This window comes from Loxodonta africana, chromosome 2 (assembly GCF_030014295.1).
Source record: "Loxodonta africana isolate mLoxAfr1 chromosome 2, mLoxAfr1.hap2, whole genome shotgun sequence".
Lineage (NCBI taxonomy): Eukaryota > Metazoa > Chordata > Mammalia > Proboscidea > Elephantidae > Loxodonta > Loxodonta africana.
The window spans coordinates 147,378,805-147,405,611 of record NC_087343.1 but is presented as its reverse complement, the minus strand read 5'-3'; positions in this window follow the sequence as shown (position 1 = coordinate 147,405,611).

The following is a 26,807-nucleotide window of genomic DNA, read 5'->3' as shown; positions in this document are numbered from 1 at the left end:
TTTTTATTGATTTATTGGCAATACTGGAGGATAACAGATTTCAGGGGTTCAAACTCTCTACCCTACCTCTTGTTAGCTGTATGATTTTGGGCAAGTTGTTTCACTTCTTTGAGCTTCAGGTTCCTCACTATAAAACAGTAATAATAATAGTAGGGTTCTGCTTCCTGTGTTTGTGATGAGGATTAAATAAACAATACAAGTAAAGCACACATATGGTGCTTGGCTCCTAAAAGTTATCATTTATCGATAATGTTCATAATGGCCAGGTCAACAAGAAAAGGTTAAATTCTGTCTGCTCTGATCTATTTAAGAAGATATAAGCATGGGTAATTAATTGTAAAATTGCAGAGAGCTTCTAGAAATGTAAACATTGTCTTAGTTGGTTAGATTTTTCAAGTCAGTCATTCCTCATAGATTTGAGACACCTGTGATGGTCAATGTTATGTGTCAACTTGGCTAGGCCATGATTCACTGTATTATGTAATTATCCTCCATTTTGTGGTCTGATCTAATTATCCTCCATTTTGTGATATAATGTGATCACCTCCATGATATGATCTGATGTGATCAGTCAATCAGTTGTAAGGGGAGTTTCCCCAAGGGTGTGACCTGCACCTAATATCTATATGGACATTCTGGTTAAACTCACTTACTTGCTCTAGATCATGGTCTCGGCTCGTGATCACCTGACCTCTGGTTTTCGGGACTTGAGCCAGCAGCTTGTCATCTGACCTGCCAACTTTGGGATTTGCTAGCTTCCACAGCCCTGTGAGCCAGCAGGCTGCCATTTGACCTGCCAATTCTGGGTTCATCAGGCCCTGTAACCACGTGAGTCAGGAGAAACCTCCAGTCAATGCCTGACCCGCGAACTTCAGGACTTGCCAGCCTCCATAACCAAGTGAGATATTTCCTTGAGATAAATATCCCTCTCTCTCTCTGTATACATGTATAAAACAAACTCATTGCCACTGAGTCGATTCTGACTCATAGTGACCCTATAGGATAGAATAGAACTGCCCCTTAGCGTTTCCAAGGAGCATCTGGTAGATTCAAACTGCCGACATTTTGGTTAGCAGCCGTAGCTCTTAACCACTACACCACAGGGTTTTTCTCTCTCTCTCTCATATATATATATATATATGTGCTTCACTAGTTTTGCTTCTCTAGAGAGCCTAGCCTAAGACAACACCTAAAATTTAACTACAGAATTTTTTAAAAAATCATCTATTGCCAGTAATTATCCTTAGACCACCATGTTTTTCCATCAGTAACAGCTTCATACATTTGTACAGGATTTTACAACTCTAACATCTTTTCAGGATATATTTTCATCTGATTCAAAACAGCCCAGGAGGTGGACAGAACAGCAATCTTTCCACCTGACTGATTAAGAAAACTGAGACCCAGAGGTGTCAAGTGATTCACTCAAGGCCCTTTGGGGAGGAGGTGGAAGAGCTGCTGCCATTTCCTTTTTTGCAATGAATGTCATTCGTTCCCTCCCATGGGCAAGATTCCATCCCTCTTTCACTGGCATCGCTCACTCACTGAACATAGAAAAGATTAGGATTCATCAAATCCAGAGCTGTTAATAACACAGTCAGCATCCATGAACACATGCTGATTTCATTACGATTCAGTTCACCTTGTTGGGTGCAGCTGTGCATGGCTTGGTGGGGAATCGAGACTCTGTTACAGAGAGGGACAAATGCTTAGGTTAAATTGGCATTTGCTCTGAGGCCAGTGGAATTTTTAATGCATTTGTAAAAATGGAAATGAGTCAAGGCACCCAAGGCTGATTACACAGAGCAAGTCAAACACCCCAGAGCCACAGCAAAGTCCTTGCCAGCCCTGTAAGCCCAGGATTCACAGCTCTGCCAACAGGCTCCCTAAGATCATCCTACCAAGGATGAACCCTACCAAAGGGCTGGCCTCCTCCCCACGTAGCATTTTTGTGCATACCATCTTGAACAAATCTTCACAATGGCCTTATAAGTTAGGTCCCATTATTCTCCCCACTTTACGAATGCGGAACCAGAGGCTCAGAGAGGTTCATTGACTTGCCTAAGGCACACAGCTGGAGGATGGTGGATCCAGGCCTCAAACATAGGTCACCGAGAGTTCATCAGCCCCTTCCCCCCACCCAACCCTCCCCATGCTCCCTTGATCATTGTACACCCCCCTCCAAAGAACACAGTGTACAGCAGACACCTGTACAACACAGAGGAAGGGGTGCACAGGGCCATTTCACCCTACCTGAGGCCAGCTCCATGCAGCCTCTGCCCTCCAAGGTTCATGTCCAGGTCAATCTCTGATCTGAGGCCCTGAAAACAAAGAAGGGCTGGAGGTAGCAGCTGTGTGTACAGAAAAGCAATGTCTCAGGTCTCATTGAACTTGTAGGTTTTGCTGTTGCTATCACTGTTTTTTTTTTTTCTTTCATTATTGTTGTTTTGTTTTGTATTTTTTTGGTATTGCTTCTCTAGGAAAAGCCAAGCTGTTAAATAAACAATATTCCAACACATATCTTGAGCAAAGCCCTTCATTTTGTTGGAGCCATGGAGGAAATATGTAAAGAACAAGAAAATAATGTGAAAATATATCATACCTTGTTTCAAACTCAAGGTAGATGAGTCAGAAAATGAACAGCCACATCTGTCTGTCCGCCTGTCTCTATCTCCTCATCTCTCTCTCATACACACGCAGGCCCATAACTATATGACCAAAGTTTACATTCCAGTCCCCAAAGGATGTCTTGGCAGGCTGCTCTCCAGGCCCTATCCCAAAAGCCCAGGAATGGTAGGGCTTGCACTCAAGCCTCTCCCACGCAATGGCTGGAGTCAGCAGTATCTGAGTGCGGGGGCTGTACCTGCATGTCCCCAGGATGCCAGTGGGGCTAGGGCATGTCTCCTGTTCATGTTCCGGGAGAAGTGGAGCAAGGGGCCAAACCTGTAGCTCCCTGTCATTTGTGGCCTTGGGGTGAGGCGGCTGACAACACATGGCATCCAGGGCTGCTCCCCATATTCCCCAGGGTCAGGGAGGAGTTAGGGAGACAGAAGGGGAACAGACAAGACTCATCAATCCTCTTCTAGAAAGGTTACTCAGATCCATTCATTCATTCATTTACGGTCAATTCTCACAGAAGCATTCGAAGAACAAGGGGACTAGCACTGGCACAGCACTTCACAGCTTCCAAAACCCATTTCACCCACATTCTCTCAGGTGACTCACACAAGGCAGGATAGATATCATGCCCATTTCACAGATGGCAAACAGATGCCCAAAAGCTACTTGCCCAGGTCACAGAGCAAGGAAGTCATAAAACCAGGATGGGAACCCAGAACTGAGGCATGTAGGCAGGCCATGTACCCCAGTCTTCAGGGCCTCCTGGGTATTCTTGTGCAGGAAAGATGTGAAGAGCAATAATCAGAAACATTCTGGACCCCTAGAGTCTAAGGACTGGAGTTGGGATACCCCTCCCTGCTGGCCCTTCGGCACTTCTCTCACTAACTGGTCTCTGCCCCATGTTCCCAGGGTAGCCCCAAGGACAGGTCTCCTCTCAAGTCCCAGCTCCACCACTTTCTAGCTGTTGGGTTTCACCTTCCTATGCCTAATGTCCTCGTTTTTAAAATGGGCCCAAGAGTGGCTGCCTCATGAGATGCTTATGGGAACTGAACGAGATAAGCACATGCCCTGTTCTTCCCATGCCTGGCACAGAGGGAGCTCCTCACAGACATCCATTGCTCCTTGGTGTCCAGCCTGGACATGTAAGAGGGGCTCAGGGCCCTCGCTTGGACTGATGAAGGTCCCCGGTCAGTGGGCCCCAACCCCCCAGGTGGGGCTGAGGTAGGATAGGGTCGGGGGGAGCAGAGGCATCGCAGGGACCAGCCGCCTAGTGGCCTGGCATTTCTGGTCCTTGCCTTTGTCTGCGCTCCTGTAACTGAGAGGCCTGTCTAGACTGAGCGGCTACCAGAAGTAATCCCAGGAAAATCTCCCTGAAACCTGATCCTTCCCCTTATCGAGGGCAAGCAGATTAGCCTGATTGATTGAACAATGGACGGCCGAGGTCTTAACATGATCTAGATGTGTCTCCCAAGCAGAAGGGGCTCTGGGCAGGCTTCGAGGTGGAGGAACCTGTCCTACAGGATCAGGGACCAGATGCCTTCCAACCTGCTAGAGGAAGAGGGCTGGAAGGGTCAATTTCTTGTAGCCATAGCAGGAACCCGAAAACCGCATCCACCACTGATAGGCTGCTTTCACCTATCCGGCTCCCTGCTTGGGCTCATGGACACCACACTGTGTGTGGCTATTATTTGTCCTTATTATCCTTATTTCACAGTGAGGGCACTGAAGCTAAGTGGCTTGTTCAAGGCCACACAAGAAGAAACCAGAAAAGTCGGAGGCAGCTGCAGCCTGTGTGAGTATAGCCCTTACCTATACTCTCATCCTGCCCTGGGCACTCACACAGCCTCAGTCAGCAAGCCACAGGCCCTGGTCACTCTTCCAGACAACTGTCCAAAGTCCTTCATTGAAGAAGCCAGGCCTCTGGGCCTCTCCACACAATCACAATATGGAAATGCTCTGTAAACAGTAACTACAACTGTGAGCAGTGCCTTGACCAAAAGGTGTCATTCTCTTTTGTTTTCATCTGGACCATCAAGCCTAGGAGCTAAAGCAGAAACAAAGGCGATGCCGCCCTAGCTGCCTCCACCAAGAGCCTTTCAGAGGGACGGTGATGTCTAAAGCAAGGGCAGGGCCACCAGTCACACATTTGAGCCGTCAGGTCAGAACAGAAGGGTCAACATCGTGCTTGTACTAAATGCCACTGAATTATAAACTTTAAAGTGGTAAACTTCATGTTATATTTTATCACCAAAAAAAAAAAAAGTGTGAAAAAGGGAAATTAGAGTTCCCTTGAACTCCTTAGGGGAAAAAATGAAGTAAAAAACATTTGTTTTTTTAAATGAATGACAGATTTTTAAAAAATGGTCACTATGGTATTTAGATTAAAAAATACTAATAACAGAAGGACCGGCCTACAATCTGCTAGTCCCTGTCCAAGGGGACCAAGGGGGTGTGGGAAAAGGTGGTGGTGCATTCTGCCATCCGTGTGCTCTGGGAGGGCCAGGGAGAGAGAGCGCCGCCCCTGGCAGCCGTGCAGGCAGAGCGAGGCAGGCCGGAGAGCAGTCCACAGCACCAAAGCTCAAGTCACCAAGCCTGGCTTCCAGTCCCACCTCCACCACTCCGCACCTGTGTGACAAGTCATCTGCTCTGGCCAAGTCACATTAACTCCATTTTACAGATTGAGAAAACCAACTCTCCCCAACCACCGCCATGCCCCGCAAAGTTGTCAGGAATTAAATGAACAATCAATGCACTAAATGTCGGTTAACTTCTTCACGTAGCAAGAGACTCGACTTCCTAAGTGGGAAGCCCCTGTACCCAGAAACTCTCGAAGCTCAGAAATGATGTAACCTGTAATGTAACCATCAGATGGCCACGAGGCAAGAGGGTCATGTTCTGTCTAGTCCTACAGTGACTGCTGATGCCAAGGGCTAGAGAACAAAGCATATTCGGGCAACCCCTTCATCCCTGCCACAGCACAGGAGTGGGAGGGTCTCTCTACCTTGGACACCAGTCACCCCCTGCATGGCTCTCTGACACTGCCGTGGCCACCTGAGAGGAGGGCTGCTGGGCCCGGGGCCTTGCATCAAAGATAAGGAAACCAAGGCCCAGGGAAATTTCATCAAGGAAATGACATGCATTTCCCCTGAGGACTCAGCAAAAGAGTTCCCATGGAAGTATGATCAGCTCATTAACTAGAGTGGGTAATACTGATCCCTCACTAATACCTCTTTGAGGTTTTTTGCAATTTGAACACCCAGCTGGAGTCCTAATTCATCAACAAATGGCATCCAATGCATTTCTTTCTCTGTGATCGCAAATTGGATAATCCCTGCCCCTCTGGTTTCCTGTTGGCCAGGTAACGCCTGCACCCCCTGGCAGCCCCTCACCTGCCCTCTCACTGTGCCCCTGAGTGGGTCTCACATCCCTCCCCTACCATCCACATACTGGACCACAGCATCTCCTATGTCTGAACAGAGCTAGCCAGACCCATAGCCCAGGCCTGGGCTCCATTCTACCTTCTGAATTATGACCCAAGGGTCCTTTTTCTCTGCCTGCCTCAGTCTGCCAGCCTGCCTGGCATGGAACACATCTGCCCACTTGGCCAGGGGGAATGCCAACTTCTTCATGTGACATTATTACCAGGCAGGGAATGGCCACTAAGCGTAGTCCTCCCTTAGATATGGGGCACATGCCAATGTTGGGAGGGGTCTGGAATAGTTCTGAGACCAGCATGACACAGGGCAGGGCACAGCCATGAGGCACTTTGGATACTAAGGACAAAGGAGCAAAAACGCAGGTGTTTCCATTCAAGTGAGTGTAACACGCACTAGTACAGCACATACTACGTGCTTGCTCCTGTGCAGATAGCGGGGATAGAAAGACAAGCAAATACAACCCCTGCCCACTAGAGCCCCCATCTGACCAGGCTGAGAACAGGAAGTGCAGGAAGGAGCTAGTGGACACAGCAACTGAGGCTGGGGCACAAAGAAGGAGCACATAGCTAGTGACAGCTTTGGGCCACCCTGACAGGGGGCACCTCTGAGTTCTGCTTTGAGAGACAGGCAGGAGGCCTGGGACTCAGGCACCGCGGGGGAAGGCAAGGTGTGAGGGAGGGAAGCCCAGGGGTGGAAGCAGCTCAGCTCAGTGGGTCTGTGGGAGCTCAGATCACATTGGTCTTTGAGACTGGGCTGAGTGTGAACTTTGCACTGTGGGAAATGGGAAGACTCCAGAGCAGGGCTGAGCCATATAAAGACCACTCTGGCTTAGAGCAGAGCAGTGACACAATGGTCCAGGTGAGAGACGGCTCCCGGGCCCATGCTCTTTACTATTTATAAGCTGTGTGACCTTGGGCAGATTTCTTAACCTTTCTGAGCCTTAGTTGCCTTCTCAGTCTAATGGAAACTATAACAAGAGGGCTGTCATGAGGATTAAACCAGATAATGTATGAAAAGCATTTAGCACAGTCCCTGGTACACAGTAAATGCTCAATATATGTTTGGTTAGAAAAATAAAACGGCAAAAGCTGACCATGGAGCTGCCCCCTCCCCAATCTCCACAATCAATAAAAGCAGCCCTTTTATCTAAATCCCCAGGACCAAAGGGAAACTAAACACAGCAGCTGCAGCTCTGCCTCCCAAGACCCGAGGTTGGGGCCCACCGCTGCTGCTGTGGCCGAGGGAAGAATGCTGGCGCGCTGACCTGGCCATGAACCTTCCCCCAGCCTCCAAGCAGGCACAGAAGCATTTTTTCTGCCTGCACAACACACACAGCGACATGGGCACCACCAAACCCAGCGCCCTCTGCCTGGACGGGAACCCCTGCACCTATCTGGGGTGATCCGTGCTGAATCACACACCTGCCTGGCCTCTGCAGCTGGCTACCCACGCTGGGGCAGAGGGAGAGAAAGTGAAAGAAAAATTTGTTCTTAACATTCATCAGGCCGTTGGTATTTTTGTGCATAGGGCTGAGTTCCTGCATAAAGAAGAGAAATTCAATCCAGTGTAAAATGTGCTTGGTAGAGGTGGGGGAAACACAAGCTCTGGAAACCCTGAGAACTTTTTGTTGGTCCTTTCACAAGAAGATTGCAGGATCTCCCAGGTGGGCCGAGAGTTTGGGGGGCACACATTTTGCAAAATTGGGGGGAGGTAGGATGTTGGACAAACCCAGACCCTTGGGGACTTCAGAGACAATCCTGGCTGGCTGTTGGATGACGATGTGGCCATGGCCTGTCACTTGGTGTGGTCCTCAGATGCTCCTATGCTATGCAGCACAGGCTGTGGGCAGATGCAGGCAAGTTGGCATTTCAGAGATGATAAAAATGGGACTGTGTCCTGGACCATCTTTTTAAAAAATATTTTATTTATATTTGGTGGCAATATACACAATCAAACATAGATCCATTCACAATTTTTAATCTGCCTTAGATTAACTTTTCTCAGTTTATGCTCATATGTTGTTAGGTGCCATCGAGTAGGTTCTGACTCATAGCAATCCTATGTACAACAGAATGAAACACTGCTCAGTCCTGTGCTATCTTCACAATCGTTGCTATGTTTGAGCTAATTGTTGCTGCCACTGTGTCAATCCATCTCACTGAGGCTCTTCCTCTTTTTCACTGACCCTCTACTTTAGTAGCATGATGTCCTTCTCCAGGGACTAGTCCCTCCTGACCACATGTCCAAAGTATGTGAGACCAAGCCTCGCCATCCTTGCTTCTATTTCTCACTATACTTTTTCCAAGACAGATTTGTTCGTTCTCTGGCAGTCCATTCAATATTCTTTACCAACACCATAATTCAAAGGCTTCAAGTCTTCCATCTTCCTTATTTACTGTCCAGCTTTTGCATGCATATGACTTTGAAATATTGTTCTTTGTTTTTCTTCCTTTTCATCAGGATCCATCTATTGTGTCCTTGATCAAAACATTCAGTAATGGTAGCTGGGCACCATCCATTTCCCTTGGACATCTTTGGATCACAGTTTATTTTCTGGAGTGAGATGTAGCAGAAAGATCATGGCCTTGGGGATCTAGAAGATCCCACTTTTGAATCCCCTTTTCCCAACTTAAAAGCCACATTGTGTACCTGATCCGACCCTCAGCCACAGGTAGAAAATGGAGATGATGGGAGCTGCCTCAGAGGCCTGCAGTGAGGGTAAATTTAAATAAGATGATGTACAGACAGCACTGGGCCATCATAGGCAATCCAGAAACATCTGTCCCCTTCCCTCAACAAGTGTCCATTTCAGAATGTAGCACATCTACACCCCACCCCAAAGTAGGCCAGTGTATCAATTATCTAGATAAAGCAAAATAATTTTTTTTAATGACTATCACTAAAAAAAAAAAAAATTTTTTTTGTTTTTATCACTAGATAACTGAAATAACAGGGATTTGTTTCCCCATGGAAATTATCTAAATAAGCCTCAAATTTCTTGTGTGTGCAATAAGCATAGACTGATAAACAAGGGACTTACTGGCCCTGGATAAAAAACCAACCCCTGGTCATATTTCTAGAAGGCAGAAGGACAACGTTGCCTTTGCAGAAAGCAGGATAAAAAAGTTAATTCCCTGTTGTTCAGAGCAGGGAAACAAGTTAAAAAGAATCCCTGGGAGGGACAAAATTCATGTTAAAATGGTAGCAATTAAAAGTCCAAGTTCACCTAAAAAATAAGCTTTGTTTTTGGTTTTTAACCAAGAATACTAAAATCAGGCTGGAGGGGGAATCTTAAATCAGAACACCTAAATTAGGCACTGATTCTCATAATCTGGTAAAACCTCCTGTTGGCTGATAGTCTCTTTTGGTATCGTCTTTTTTTTTCCTACTAACTTTTTGAGGCACGGTTCACATAAAGTAAAATGCACCCATTTTGAGTTTACGGGTTGTTGAATTTTGAGAAATACATACATGCATTTAACTGCAATCAAGATCTAGAACATTGCTATCACCCCCAAAATTTCCCTCAGGTCGCTTTGTAGTCAATTCCTCCCATCCCTAGCCAAAGACCAAAGTGATTTCAATCACTATAGATTTGCTTTTTCTAAAACGTCATATAAATGGAATCATGCAGGATGTACTTTTCTTCACCTCATCATGTTTTTGAGGTTCATCTATGTTGTTATCTATAACAGTAACGTGTTCCTTTATATTGCTGACAGTATTTCATTGTATGAATGCACCACAATTTGTTTATTCATTTATTTACTCATGAGCATTTGGATGGTTTCTAGTTTCCAACTTTTATGAATGAAGCTGCTGTTAGTATTCATATACAAGTCTTTTGGTGAACATTTCCATTTCTCTTGAATAAATACCTAGGAATGGAACACAGGTAGTCCCTGACTTATAAAATTTTCCATTCCAATAACTCAGTCCTAAGTTGGTTCTGAAGTAAGTTGAATGCTTTTTTTTTTTTTTTCAGTTTTCATTATTATTGCCTTTTATTATCAGTATCTTTATAAATACAATCTTTGTCAGCAAGTGAACATCTGAGAATAATATCAGCAAATTATGCACTGCAACATTGTATGTAGGAATGTTACTAATGATAAAAAACCAAATACAAACCCATTGTCCTGGAGTCGATTCTGACTCATAGCAACTCTATAGGACAGGGTATAATCGTCCCATAGGGTTTCCAAGGAGCGCCTGGTGAATTCAAACTGCCGACTTTTTGATTAGCAGGCGTAGCTCTTAACCACTATGCCACCAGGGTTTCCATTATTAATAATGAGATGTAAAAAAAAAAAAGATTTTGAAGGCCGTAAGTGCAGTTCATTGTAACTGCACTTCATACGTCATAAGTCGGGGACTACCTTGCAGCGTGTGTAAAAGATTGCCAACCTGTTTCTCTGAGAGGCTGTACAATTTTACACTTCTAGTTCCAGCTGCTCCAGAGCCTCACAACATTTTGAATCGTGAGCTATTTTTTTATTTGTAATTTTTTTTTATTCCCCAGATTTATTGAGGTAGAAGTTACACCTGATTTAAGGATACAGTTTGATCAGTTTTAGCAATCGTATATGGTCATGTAGCCACCATGTTAAGATACACAAAATTCCTATCACCCCCAAAAATTCTCTATAGCCCTGTTGCAGTGGTTTCTCTCCTCTGGCCACTGATCCCCAGCCACCGTGATTTGCTTTTTGTAACTATAGTTTTGCCTTTCCTAGAATTTCATGGAAATTAAATCATATAGTATGTAATCTTTTTACTTAGCTTAATTTTTTTTAGATTCATCCATTTTGTTGTGTGCATAAATATTTCATTCCTTTTTATTACTGGCTCATATTCAGTACTATGGATATATTGTTATTTGTTCATCCATTCATTAGTTGATGGTCATGGGGTTGTTTCCACTTTCGTCTACTATGAATAACGCTGCTAAGAATGTCCACGTACATATCCTTTTTGGCCATATGTTTTTATTACTAATGGGTAAATAACAAAGACAGGAATTGCTGGGTTACATAGTAAGTATATGTTTAACTTTACAAAACTGCCAAACTCTTCTCCAAAGTGGCTGCATCATTTTGCATTCCCATACAGGGCAATGTATGAACATTCCAGTTGCTCCAAATCTTTGCCAACAGTTGGCATTGTTAATCAGTAAAATCTTAGCCATTCTAGTGCATACAGTAGCTCATCACATTTCTTTGCTGAATAAAATCCTGAAATGTATTCATGTGTTTATCATCCATTCATATATATTGTTTTGTGCAGTACCTACTTAATATCTTGGCCTGGTAGCAGAGGTTGTCTATGGGCACAGTCAAAAAGAAGCTGTCCTGATTGAAGAACTATATCCTGATTTGTTCCTGTTACTTCCAAGTTGATCCTGACCCTGAACTGTAACCTGTTACTTCCCTAATAAACCCCACAATCATGTGTATGGTCTGTGAGTTCTGTGTGCCCATTGCAATGTATTATCGAACTCAGCAGAGAAGTAGAGAGTGCTGTGGGAGGGACAGCTGGTCAGAATTGATAAGAAGGGTTGGAAGGTGGATTAAGTTGTATCTTGAGTCAATCTCTTTCGAGATATAAAAAAGGATTGAGAAGAGAGGGAGTGGGATCTCCTACCACCAAGGAAGAAGAGCCAGGAGCACAGCACAACCTTTGAACCCAGGGTACCTGTGCTAAGAAACTCCTAAACCCAAGGGAAGACAGATACCAAGGCCTTCCCCCAGAGCCAAGAAAGAGTGAAAGCCTTCCCCCGGAGCTGGTGCCCTGAATTCAGATCTAGCCTCCTCGGCTGTGAGAGAATAAATTTCTGTTTGTTAAAGTCATCCACTTGTGGTATTTCTGTTATAGCAGCACTAGATAACTAAGACAGTAAGTTACATTGATTTTCAAATATTAAACCAACCTTTCATTTCTAGAAAAAAACATTAGTCTGTCTTGATGTATTATCCAATTTATACGTTGCTGAATTTTGATTTAATAAAGATTTTTTTTTTTTTTTGTCTATGTACATGAGAGATATTGATCTGTAGTTTTTCTTCTTGTGATGTCTTTGTCATGTTTTGGTATCAGGGTTATGCTGTCCTCATAAAACAAGTAGAGAGATATTTCTTCCTCCTATATTTTCTGAATGAGTTTATATAAGATTATTATTATTTATTCCTTAAATGTTTGATAGAATTCATCAGTGAAACCATCTGGGCCTGAAGTTTTCTTTGTATGGGGTTTTTTCTCAATGTCTTAGGCTGGGTTCTCTAGAGAAGAAAAACCAGTAAAATGTATAAGTATATATGTATAGATTTATAGCAAGGAAATGATTCACACAGTTGTAGAGGCTGGAACATCTCAAGTCTGTGAGTCAGGATAGAGGCTTCTCCTGATTAATGTAGCCATGGGGGATGGTGAATCCAAGATCATCAGGTCAGAGAGGAGGGCTCTTGCTCACAGGCTGCAAAGATCGACAAATCCCAGGATGGGCAGGTAAGACTGCAGGTAAGCTGCTAGCTCAAGTCCCAAGAACCAGAGGCCAGATGAACAGGAGCCAGCTGCAGGATCCAGAACAAGCAAAAGCCCACAAGTCTTGCCAGAATGTCCACTTGTATTTGATGCAGGCTACACACCCAAGAAATCTCTCTTTTACTGATTGGCTCCTCACAGCACATTCCCTCATGGAGATGTTCACATTATATCAAATCTCATCATGGAAGTGATCACAACATCACACCACTGCCAAACCACTGAGAATCATGGCCCAGCCAAGTTGACACACAACCTTAACCATCACAGTTAACAATTTCAATTACTTGGACAGATATCGAGCTATTTAGGCTTTCTATTTGATCATCTGTCAGTTTTGGTTATGTTTCTCAAGAAATTTGTCCATTTTGTTAAGTTGTCAAATTTATTGGTATAAAGGTGTTCATGTTATTCCTTAATTTTAATGCTTTAACAACATGCAGTGATATGTCCTTTTCATTCCAGATATTGGTAATTTGTGTTTTATCTCAATTTTTTTCTTTATCATTCTAACAAGAGGTCTATCAGTTTTATTGATCCTTTCAAAACAATCACTTGGGTTCAATTTTTTTTCTATTGCTAATCTATTTTCTGTTTCTTTCATTTCTGTTCTTTTTTACTTCCTTTCTTATACTTAATTTGAATTTAATTTGCTCACCTTTTTTAATGTGGAAGTTTAGATTGTTGACCTTAAACCTTTCTTCTTTTTTAATATAATCATTAAAAAGCTGTAAGTTTCCCCATAAAGACTCCTTTAGCTGCAGCCAAAAAATATCAACATGGTGTGTTTTACTATCAGTCGGTTCAAAATATTCTCTAATCTTCCTTGTGATTTATTCTCAAGTATGAGTTATTTAGAATATATTTTTTATTTTTAAATATTTGGGGGTTAATTTGGTTTATTAATATTTATAAGAAAATATATAACAAATGTATATATTAAGAAATATATGATTCCTAATATATTTTTGTTGTAGTCAGAAAAAATATGATTTCAATTTTTAAAATTTCTTGACACTTATTTTGTGGCCCAGCATATGGCCTTTCTTGATGAATGGTCCACGTGCACTTGAAAATAATGTGTATCCTGCAGTTTCTGGAAAAATTATTCTATAAATGTCAATTAGTGTAAGTTGCTGGGTAGTGTTTTTCAAGTATTCTATATCCTACTGATTTTCTACTTGTATCAGTGACTGAGGGAAGAATATTGAAATTTCTAACTCTAATTGTGGATTTCTTAGATTCTCATTTCAGTTCTGTCAGTTGTTACTTCATTTGTTTTGTTGTTCTGTTTTTAGGTACATATACATTTAGGGATATTTATATCTTCTTGACTATTGATATTTTGTTCATTATTAAAGATTAACCTTTTCTCTGGTAATATACCTTGATCTAAAGTGTGCTTTGATATTAACATAGCTACTCCTGCTTTCTTATGACTGTTGGCATGATATATCTTTTTCTATCCTTTTATTTTCAAACTCTTTTTCTTTCCTATTAATGTGTATCTCCTGTAGAAAGCATATATTGGGTCTTGCTTATCTAGTCTGATGATCTCTGCCTTTTAATTTAAGTGTTCATTCCATTTGTATTTAATGAAACAAACTATTGTTATGGTTGGATTTAAGTCTATTATTTTGTTATTTATTTTCTAGTTGTTCCATCTGTTCTTTGTTTCTTCCCGTTTTTTTCAGCCTCCTTTTGGGCTGAGTATTTTTTAGTATCTTACTTTACTCCTTTACTGGATTATTAACTATATCTCTTTTTTGTTGTTGTTTTGTTTTACTAGGGGTTGCTGTGAACCTACCTGTGACCAAGATAGTGGGAGGCAAGGGTAGGAAGGAAGGGAAGAGGGTTTAGCAGGTACCTGGAGTCGGGGATTCTGGGAGGTGGCTAGAATAGCACTACTAAGAAGCCCTGATTCTACCTGTCCAAAGGGAAGACTGCGTGGGGACAGCAGAGAGAGCACTAGATTGGTCCAGGGTTCTAGACTTATTTCAGTCACCGATTGCCTGGGCCTGAGTTTTCTCTGCAATAATTGAGATAGTACTCTTGGCCTTGCTCACCAAATAAATGAAACAATGCATATTGTTGTTGTTGCTCGGTGCCATCAAGTCAGTTCCAACTCATACTGACTCCATGCACAAAAGAACAAAACACTGCCCTTTCCTTCGCCACCCTCACAACTGCTGTTATGCTTCAACCCATTGTTGCAGCCACTGTGTCAATCCATCTCATTGAGGATCTTCCTCTCTTTCACTGACCCTCTGTTTTACCAAGCATGATGTCCTTCTCCAGAGACTGGTCCCCTCTGACAACATGTCTAAAGTATGTGAGATGAAGTCTCACCATCCTTGCTGATAAGGATTCTGGCTGTACTTCTTCCAAGATAGATTTGTTCATCCTTTTGGCAGTCCATGGTATATTCAATATGCTTCACCAACACCATAATTCAAAGGCATCAATTCTTCTTCAATCTTCCTTATTCATCGTCCAGCTTTCTCATGCATATGAGGCAATTAAAAACACCTTAGTCTGAGTCAGGTGCACCCTAGTCCTTAAAGTGACATCTTTGCTTTTTAACACTTTAAAGAGGTCTTTTGCAGCAGATTTGCCCAATGCAATACGTCGTTTGCTTTCTTGACTGATGCTTCCATGAATGTTGATTGTGGAATCAAGTAAAATGAAACATTTGACAACTTCAATCTTTTCTCTGTTTATTTATTATGATGTCACTTATTGGTCCAGTTGTGAGGATTTTTGTTTTTCTTTATGTTGAGGTATTATCCATACTGAAAGCCATAGTCTTTGATCTTCATCAGTAAGTGCTTCAAGTCCTCTTCACTTTCAGCAAGCAAGGTTGTATCATCTGCATAATGCAGTTTGTTAATGAGCCTTCCTCCAATCCTGATGCCAAGTTCTTCTTCATATAGTCCAGCTTCTTGGGTTATTTGCTCAGCATGCAGATTGAGTAAGTATGACGGAAGGCTACAACCCTGACACAAACCTTTCCTAACCTTCAACCATGCAGTATCCCATTGTGCTATCCAAACAATTGCCTCTTGGTGTATGTACAGGTTTCTCATGAGCACAATTAAGTGTTCTGGGATTTCCATTCTTAGCAATGTTATCCATAATTTTTTATGATCCACACAGTCAAATGCCTTTGCATAATCAATGAAACACAGGTAAACATCTTTCTGGTTGGCAGGTCCACATATATAGTCTCTATTTATGTTGTTGAAAAAAGGTAAAGGTATTTGCAATGAAAAAGTCATTGGTCTTGCAAAATTATATCACATGATCTCCAGCATCATTTCTTTGCATTCTTTACAATGCATGTAAGGCGCTTAATACATATCAAGAATATAGCAAGTGTGCCACAAATACTAGTTTTTCATCATCATCATCATCTTACAGAGATGCTGTGAGCCTTAAAGAAGATCACAGATAGAAAAAATGCTTTATAAACTGCTATATATGTAGCAAAGAACTTATTTTAACTTGCTATCCCTGGAAATCAGTGAATATACAACACTTATCCTTCAGTTGTAGCCCTAGTGGCACAGTGGTTAAGAGCGCTGGCGAGCTACAGCTGCTAATAAAAAGGTCAGCAGTTCAAATCCACCAGCTACTCCTTTGAAACCCTATGGGGCAGTTCTACTCTGTCCTATAGGGTCACTATAGGGTTGCTATGAGTTGGACTTGGGGCAATGGTTTTTTTTTTTTTTAATTGTGCAAAGAGTGGATTTTTTTTTTTCTCTTTTCTATGGATGCTTCCCCCTGAGGGTAGACTCATTATATAGAACTGTGCCACAGTGTCTGTGGCTAAAACACTGAGAGAACCATATCTTTCTCACCAGAGGACCAGGAAAGGGGGCCTGTGAAAGCCAAAGAGTGGGGGGGAATAAATATTATGGAGGGGAGAACAGGAAAAGTTGATCCCCTAATTCCACCTATAAACCAACAAGTCTCGAAGCTCACTCCCATGCTGCACATGCACACATATAAATGTTTGCCCACAAAAGGTGAGACAAAACTTACAGTTTGAACATAATAAAGTTGCTACCCTGCTAAACAAAACAAAACAAAAAAAACACAACCTTTTCCAGAAGATTTTAACAGCAACAAGAGTTTCACAACGTAATATACAAAATGTTCTGGGTACAATCCTAACCTACTCAACATACCAAGAGCCAGGAAAATCTAACAAATTATCAAAGGAAAAGACAATTAATAGATGCTAAACCCATAAACCCAAGATGACACAAATGTTAGAATTATCAAACAAAGACTTTACGGCAGTTATTATAAACATCCTCCATGAGGTAAAGGTAAATACTTTTGAAATGAATGGAAAAAAAAAATGGACATTTTTAGCAAAGAAATAAAACTATGAAAAAGAACCCAATGGAAATTCTAGAACTGGCAAATACAACAGCTAAATTTTTTTAAATTACTAGACAGCTTCAATATAGAATGAAGATGAGAAGAAAGAATAAATGACTATAGATCATATGGAATAAAAACTATCCAAATTAAAGAACCTCAGAGACCCGTGTACCAATATCAGAAGGACTAACAATCATGCCACTGAGGATCCTGAAAGATCAGAGAAACATTGTTGTATAACAAATATTTGAAAAAGAATACTAAACTTTGCAATGTGGTGAAAAACATAAATTCACAGAATTCAGAAACTAAGTAAATCTTGAACAGGGTAAACTCAAAAGTACATGCAGACACATCATAATCAAACTGCTGAATACAAAAGATTAAGAAAAAAAATTAAATCACTCAGCAAAAAAAAAAAAAAAAATACATGTAAGAGAACAATTATTTGAATTACTGTTGATTTCCATCAGAAACCATGGAGACCAAAAGACAGTGAAACATCTTTAGAGTGCTGAAATAAAAAAAATAAAAAACTGTCAATCTAGAATTTTATATCCTTTAGAAACCAAGGCAAAATAATGATCTTCTCGATGGAATTAAAACTAAGAGAATTTGTTACCAGCAGAGCTGTTCTAAAATTACAACTAAAGACATTTCTTCAGGCTAAAGGAAAATGACAGGTGAGAAAGAAAAGCCCTAAATGGATGTCAGAAGAGACTCTGAAACTTGCTTTTCAATGTTGAGTAGCTAAAGCAAAAGGAAAAAAATGATGAAGTAAAAGAGTTGAACTGAAGATTTCAAAGGGTGGCTTGAAAAGACAAAGTAAAGTATTATGATGACATGTGCAAAGAACTAGAGATAGAAAACTGAAAGGGAGGAACACGCTCAGCATTTCTCAAGCTAAAAGAACTGAAGAAAAGAATTCAAGCCTCGAGTTGCAACACTGAGGTATTCTGCAGGGAAAATATTAAATGACGCAGGAAGCATCAAAAGAAGATGGAAGGAACACACAGAGTCACTATACCAAAAAGAATTGGTTGACATTCAACCATTTCAGGAGGTAACATATGATTAGGAACCACAAGAGTACTGAAGGAAGAAGTCCAAGCTGCCCTGAAGGCATTAGCAAAAAATAAGGTCCCGGGGAACTGACACGATACCAATTGAGGTGTTTCAACAAATGGATGCAGCGCTGGAAGTGCTCACTCGTCTATGCTAAGAAATTTGGCAGACAGCTACCTGGCCAACTGATTAGAAGAGACCCATATTTATGCCCATTTCCAGGAAAGGTGATCCAACCCAATGTGGAAATTAACAAACAATATCATTAATATCACACCCAAGCAAAATTTTGCTGAAGATCATTCAAAAGCAACTGCAGCAGTGTATCAACAGGGAACTCCCAGAAATTCAAGTCTGATTTAGAAGAGGACGTAGAATCAGGGATATCATTGCTGATGTCAGATGGATCCTGGCTGAAAGCATAGATTATCAGAAAGATGTTTACCTGTGTTTTATTGACTATACTAAGGCATTCGACTGTGTGGATCATAACAAATTATGGATAACATTGTGAAGAATGGGAATTCCAGAACACTTAATTGTGTTCATGAGGAATCTCTACATGGATCAAGAGGCAGTCGTTTGAACAGAACAAGGGGATACTACATGGCTTAAAGTCAGGAAAGGTGTGCATCAGGGCTGTATTCTTTCACCAGACCTATTCAATATGTATGCTGAGCAAATTATCTGAGAAGGTGGAATATATGAAGAAGAACTCAGCATCAGGATTGGAGAAAGACTCATTAACAACCTGTGTCATGCAGATGACACAACCTTGCTTGCTGAAAGTGAAGAAGATTTGACGCACTTACTGATGAAGATCAAAGACCACAGCCTTCAGTATGGACTACACCTCAACATAAAGAAAACAAAAAGCCTCACAACTGGACCAATAAGCAACATCATGATAAATGGAAAAAAGACTGAGGTTGTCAAGGATTTCATTTTACTTGGATCCACACTCAACACCCATGGAAGCAGCAGTCAAGAAACCAAAAGACGCATTGCATTGGGCAAATCTGCTGCAAAAGACCTCTTTAAAGTGTTGAAAAGCAAAGATGTCACCTTGAGGACTAAGGGGTGCCTGACCCAAGCCATGGTGTTTTCAATCTCCTCATATGCATGAGAAAGCTGGACAATGAATAAGGAAGACAGAAGAAGAACTGACACTTTTGAACTGTGGTGTTGGTGAAGAACATTGAATATACCATGTACTGCCAAAAGAAGGAACAAATCTGTCTTGGAAGAAGTACAGCCAGAATGCTCCTTAGAAGCAAGCATGGTGAGACTACGTCTCAGATACTTTGGAGATGTTATCAGGAGGGATTAGTCCCTGGAGAAGGACATTATGCCTGGTAAAGTGGAGGGCCAGTGAAAAAGAGGAAGACCCTCAACGAGATGAACTGACACAGTGGCTGCAACAATGGGCTCAAGCATGGCAACAATTGTGAGGATGGTGCAGGGCCAGGTAGTATTTCGTTCTGTCGTGCATAGGGTCGCTGTGAGTTGGAATCGACTCAACAGCACCTAACAACAACAACAAAGGAAAATGATCCCAGATAGAAATGTGGATCTTCAAGAATTAAAGAAGAGCAACGGAAAAGGTAAATACCTGTGTAAACATAATAGACTATTTTTCTCCTCTTAAGTTTTGAAAAATGCATGTGACTGTTGAAAGCAAAAATGGTAACATTGTCTGGGAGGAGGTTTCAGTGTATCTACGTATAATACCTATGACAACTATAACAAGGCTAAAGGCATCTTTATGATTTCAAGCCTTCTGCATTTTACTCCCCCCCAGGCATCTGCAGCTTGTCCTACTGTGGGAGCTTGCACGTTGCTGTGATGCTAGAAGCTATGCCACCAGTATTCAATTATAAACAGGGTTACCCATAGTGGACAAGTTTCAGCTGAGCTTCCAGACTAAGATGGACCAGGAAGAAGGACCTGGCGATCTACTCCTGAAAAACACTGGCCAATGAAAACCTTATGGCTAGCAGTGGATCATTGTCTGATATAGTGCCGGAAGCTGAGCCCCTCCAGCTGGAAAGCACTCAAAAGCCTCCTCAAGGTAGAGTCCACCTTAATGACGTGAATGGAGTCAAGCTTTCAGGACCTTCATTTGCTGAGGGAACATGACTCCAAATGAGAAGAAACAGCTGTAAATGCCCATTAATAATTGGAACATGGAATGTAGAAAGTATAAATCTAGGAAAACTGGAAATCATAAAAATGAAATGGAATGCATAAACATCGATATCCTTGGCATTAGTGAGCTGACAGGTACTGGTACTGGCCATTCTGAATCAGACAATCATATGGTCTACTATGCCAGGAATGATAACTAGAAGAGGAATGATGTTGCATTCGTCATCAAAAAGAACATTTCAAGATCTATCCTGAAGTACAACATTGTCAGTAATAGGAGAATATTCATAGGCCTACAAGGAAGACCAGTTCATTTGACTATTATTCAAATCTACACAACCACCACAAAGATCAAAGATGAAGAAACTGAAGATTTTTACCAACTTCTGCAGTCTGAAATTGATTGAGCAGCAATCAGAAAGCATTGATTATTACCGGTGATTGGAATGAAAAAGTTGGGAACAAAGAAGGAGGATTGGTTGTTGGAAAATATGGCCTTGGTGAAAGAAATGATACCGGAGATCACATGATAGAATTTTGCAAGACCAACAACTCCTTCATTGCAAATACCTTTTTTCAACAACATAAATGGCGACTATACACGCGGACCTTGCCGGATAGAATACATAGGAATCAAATCGATTACACCTGTGGAAAGAAATGATGGAAAAGCTCAATATCATCAGCCAGAACAAGGTCAGGGGCCAACTTGGAATGGACCATCAATGGGTCATATGCAAGTTCAAGTAGAAGCAAAGAAAATTAGAACAAGTCCACAAGAGCCAAAATACGGCCTTGGGTATATCCCACTGAATTTAGAGACCATCTCAGGAATAGATTAGACGCGTTGAACACTAATGACTGAAGACCAGGCAAGCTGTAGAATGACACCAAGAACATCATATATGAACAAAGAGAGAGGCCATTAAAAAGACAGGAAAGAAAGAAAAGACCAATATGGATGTCAGAAGAGACTCTGAAACTTGCTCTTGAATGTTGAGTAGCTAAAGCAAATGGGAAGAAATGATAAAGCAAAAGAGCTGAACAGAAGATTTGAAAGGGTGGTTCAAGAAGACAAAGTATCGAAATGAAATGTGCAAAAACCTGGAGTTAGAAAACCAAAAGGGAAAAACACACTCAGCATTGTTAAAGCTGAAAGAACTGAAGAAAAAATTCAAGCCTTGATGACATCAGATGGATCCTTGCTAAAAGCAGAGGATACCAGAAGGACGTTTACCTGTGTTTTATTGACTATGCTAAGGCATTCGACTGTGTGGATCATAACATATTATGGATAACACTGCAAAGAACGGGAATTCCAGAACACTTAATTGTGCTCATGAGGAATCTCTACATGGATCAAGAGGCAGTTGTTCAAATAGAACAAGGGGATACTGCATCATTTAAAATCAGGAAAGGTGTGCATCAGAGTTGTATTCTTTCACCGTACTTACTCAATCTGTATGCTGGGCAAATAACCTGAGAACCTGGGCTATATGAAGAAGAACTCAGCATCAGGATTGCAGAAAGGCTCGTTAACAACCTGTGTCATGCAGATGACACAATCTTGCTTGCTGAAAGTTAAGAGGACTTGAAGCATTTTCTGAGGATGATCAAAGACTACAGCCTTCAGTGTGGATTATACCTCAACATAAAGAAAACAAAAGTCCTCACAACTGGACCAATAAATGACATCATGATAAACAGAGAAAAGATTGAAGTTGTCAAAGATTTCATTTTACTTGTTTCCACAATCAACGTGCATGGAAGCAGCCGTCAAGAAAGCAAACGACGTATTGCGTTGGGCAAATCTGCTGCAAAAGACCCCTTTAAAGTGTTAAAAAGCAAAGATGTCACTTTAAGGACTAGGGTGCACCTGACCCAAGCTAAGGTGTTTTTAATTGCCTCGTATGCATGCGAAAGCTGGACGATGAATAAGGAAGATTGAAGAAGAACTGACAGCTTTGAATTATGGTGTTGGCAAAGAATATTGAATATACCATGGACTGCCAAAAGAACGAACAAATCTCTCTTGGAAGAAGAGAGCCAGAATGTTCCTTAGAAGCAAGGATGGCGAGACTTCGTCCCACATATTTTGGACAGGTTATCAGAAGGGATCAGTCCCTGAATAAGGAAATCATGCCTGGTAAAGTAAAGAGCCAGTGAAGAAGAAGGCTCTCAATGAGATGGATTGACACAGTGGTTGCCACAACGGGCTCAAGCGTAACAACGATTGTGAAGATGGCACAGGACTGGGCGGTGTTAAGTTCTGTTGTACATAGGGTTCTTGTAAGTCAGAACCGACTCCACAGCACCTAACAACAACAACACATTTCACTTGAAATAGTAACATATTAACTCTAAAGAGACTGAAATGTTAGGTATGCACAGCATAATCTGTAGAACAGCCACTAAAAAAATACAAAATGATATAGTCCATCGGTTAATAGATAAATGAAAACAAAATACTAAAAAGTATTCAAAATTGAAACAAGTCATGAAATGGAAGTACAGAAGAACGAAACATAGGGCAGAGAAACAGAAAAACAATAAAATGACTGATATCCAACCATATTAGTAACACTAAATGTAATGTCTGAACACATGAATTAAATGAAAGATTGTCAGATTGAATTTTAAAATATAGTCCTGACAATACGCTGTATACAAGAAACTTACTTTAAATATAAAGACATACATTGGTTAAAAGTAAAAGGATGAGAAATATATACTATGCAAAAACTAATAGAAATAAAACTGGAGTAGCTATATTAATATCAAAGTGGATTCCAAAACGAGAAAATTACCAGGAATCAAGAGGTATATTATATAATGATAAAGTGGTCAATTCACCAAGAAAACATAGCAATTCTCACGTGTATGTGCCTAACATCAAAGCTCAAAAATAAACAGAGAGAAGCTATTAGCACTGAAAGGAGAAAAAGGTAAATACACAATTATAATTAGAAACTCCAACATTCCTGTCAGTAACTGATAGACTAAGAAGACAGAAAACCATCAAGGATAAAAAAGACTGGAAGAACACTGTCAAAAAGCTTCACCTAAATGGCATTTATAAGACATTTCACCCAAAAACAGAAAAATAAGAATTATTTTCAAGTGCACATGGCTCATTCACCGACGGATCATATTATAGCTCACGAAAAACCTTAACACATTTTTAAACACTGAAATCTTACAAAATTTGTTTTTTGACCATAATAGGATAAAACTAGAAATCAATAACAGAAAGATCTGGAAACCCCCAAATATTTGGGGGAAAAAAATGTACTTGTAAATAACCCAAGGGTCAAAGAGAATGTGGGTTTGCCTTAATTAGAATCCAACAAAAGTAAAAATTTCAAGTAAAACTCAGATCTTTGGGGGACTCAGTTCAACCTTGTGGTTGGCAAGTTTTGAAAAAATATGGTTCTAAATAAAAGCTCAGGAAAAACCTTACTTAAGGAAAAAAAAGCTAATAAAGAATGTTGACTTAAATAGTGCTTTATGAAGCAATATTATGATGTATTAAAAGCAAATAAATAAAAAACATATGGATTAGATTCCTCTGGAAATATATCAAGCTTTTAAGTATAGGGAAATGGTACTCAGGAAAATGTGGACGCGTTGTTCAACTCAAAGCACAAACCATTTCCTGAGTTTGTTAAGAGGTTTTCATATTTGTGATGAGCCCAGAATATGCTCACTATGCTTTGGTCAAGAGTTATCAACTATTAGCCATCAAAAATCAATCAGTACATCAAAATAAAACACATTTGGATGATAGAGACATTTTATGAAAACATCAGATTTGGGGGGAAATGAACTTGGAATCAAAGATACGCTCCCTTTGGCTTTCAAGGGAAGAAGATGAAAGGTTTCCAGTTAGAGATGGGGAATTGAACAAACGGACACTTACCACCACTTCCTCCAAAAGCCCACTAAATTAACAGTAAAAATACTTTTTTACGGTATAGCCCCCAAGGACAAAGAACAGGAGAGGATACAATAACAACACATTTTGAAAGTTGAACAAGTGGTAACCAAATTAGCAGGTCTGAAAAACTTAGTCCTAAGTCAGCAATAACGAAAGCCAAAAACCAACTGGTCAGGAACTGGCAGCACCGTTATCTCTGGACGTGGGGGGAAACGTGCATCTTCAAAGAAGAGGGCTGACCGACAATCTGTTTAAGAAGCCACCAAAGTATCAGACAACTACATCCTCACGTAGGCAGGTGACAGCCTCGTCACCATTCCAGCAGAAGATACAAGGATTATTTTCTGGACAGGATGAAACTGTCTTGGGATCAGCAGTCACACTGAAGGTGAAAGTACCAGAATGAAAACAGGAGTATTTAGTGAAATTTAAAATATTGAATAAGGAGACTTTCAGCCTTCTTCCCCTAAAACCTCAAGGATGCTAGCAGTCATATATCCTGCAAGCAGAAGACTGGAGAACATTTGTCTGAGGAACCTGATTAATCCAAGAGAAAAGACCACAAAATACCCACATTGAGGATTCCACAGCTATGTGTCCCTACATGAATTTTATAGTTTAAATAGACCTGCCTAAGTGAATAGTTTTCAAGTCCCCATCTTAGCCTCCTGCATTCTTAAATGTGAATGGACAACCAAGCATCACAAAAAAAAAAAAAAAAATTAAATATGGAATAAAAAAGAGACAGAACAAATAAGCAAGGAGGAGAAAACTTCACTAAAACTACCATTAATATTCTCAGAGAAGGTAAGTGAAAATACTGCATCTACGAAACAAGAACAAGATACTATAAAGAAGAAACATTCAGAAAATGAAAACAAATAGAAAAAAGAGCCTTTGAAAATTAAAAAAAAAAATGATGGTAAGAACAAAAGATACAATGAAAACCTCAAAAAATAAAAAGGTAAAGAAATGCTTAGAAGAGAAGAAAGAACAGATAGGAAATAGGAGGGAAAAAAAAAAAAAAAACAAAGAATATGGGAGAAGCAGTAAAGTAGATTCAGTCTCCAGATATTAGGAGTTCCAGAGGGTGGGGAAGCATAGAAAGAAAAGTGAGAGGAGAAAATCATCAAGAAAATAATTTTTACAACTAATAACCAGAACTGAAGGACACAAGTTTCCAGATTGAAAGAACCCACTAAGTGCTCTGCACAATGGGTAAAAACAGATCCACACCAGGGAACTTCATCATGAAATTTCAAAATAAGGATGACAAAGAAAAGTTCCTACAAGTTAAGGGAGAGACAGAGAGAAACCAATTTCATATTATGGCTCAAGAATGAGAATCTAACTTCTTAGCAACAATGGACACTTAAAGACAGTGGCACAAAGTAATCAAAGTTCTGAGAGAAAATTGTTTCCAACCTGGAATTCTATACCCAGCCAAATTATTGATTAAGCACAAGGGTAGAATAAAAACATTTTCAGACATGCAACATCTCAAAAAAAAAAAAAAAATTGTTTGCCTTTCTGTAAGTTAATGCGAAAAATGTGCTCCACCAGAGGAAGTAACCCAAGAAAGAGGCGGAAATGGGGTCCAGGAGAACGAAGTTCCAGCAGAAAAGAAAACCAAGATAATCACCAAGACAGTAGTGAAGAGTGATCCCCAAACAACAGTTGTATAGCAGATCTAGAAAACATCCAACCCAGTTCAGAAGTTCAGGGAGAAAATTCTTCAAAAAGATGAAATTGATAGAGTAAAGATTGTGAATAAAATTTTGAAAGAAATTTTATTCAACTGGGAGAAAGTTTGATACTGAATTACTGATAAATATATTTAAAAAATTAAGCTGATAGAAAAATGATCATTAACTCCAGAGAGTAAATATTGGCCATAAAAGTACAAGTCACAATAGCTCAGCTGTGAGCAGTGTTTCCAGGGTCAAAATAATGTAGTCACAGAATATTAATCTAATAAAATTACACTATAGCTATTTTGGAAAGATGAGAGATGGAAAGTGTCAGTATTGACAGATGGTGGTGACAGCTAAATTTTCTTTCATAGTGAGAAGCCAATAGACAATGTTGAAAATCAAATTTTCAACTAGTGTAAATATGAGCATGTTATTTAGTGACATAAAGAGACCTGGTGGAGCAATGGTTAAGCACTTGGCTGCTAACCAAAAAGTGGTGGTTTGAACCCACCCAGCAGCTCCATGGGAGAAAGACCTGACAGTTAGCTCCTATAAAGATTACAGACTAGAAAACCCTATGGGAGCAGTTCTACTCTGTCACATAGGGTTGCTATGCATCGAAATTGACTTGACACCACCAAACAACAACATTTAAAGATATAGCGGTAAATATAAAAAAGAATCCCCTAATTACTGAAAGTAGTTGCCTCCAGTAAGTAGAAGATAGAGGACAAGAGAAATGTAAGTTAATGTTGTTAAGATGTCAATACTATTCAACATGATCTACAGACTCAACAAAACCTCTATCAAAACATCCAAGTCTTTTTTTGCAGAAATGGACAAGCTAATCTTCAAAATCATATAGAATTGCAAGAGACTCTAAATAACCAAAATAATCTTGAAAGAGAACAACGTTGGAGGACCCACACTTCCCAGTTTCAAAACAACTACAAAGCTATAGCAATCAAAAGAGTA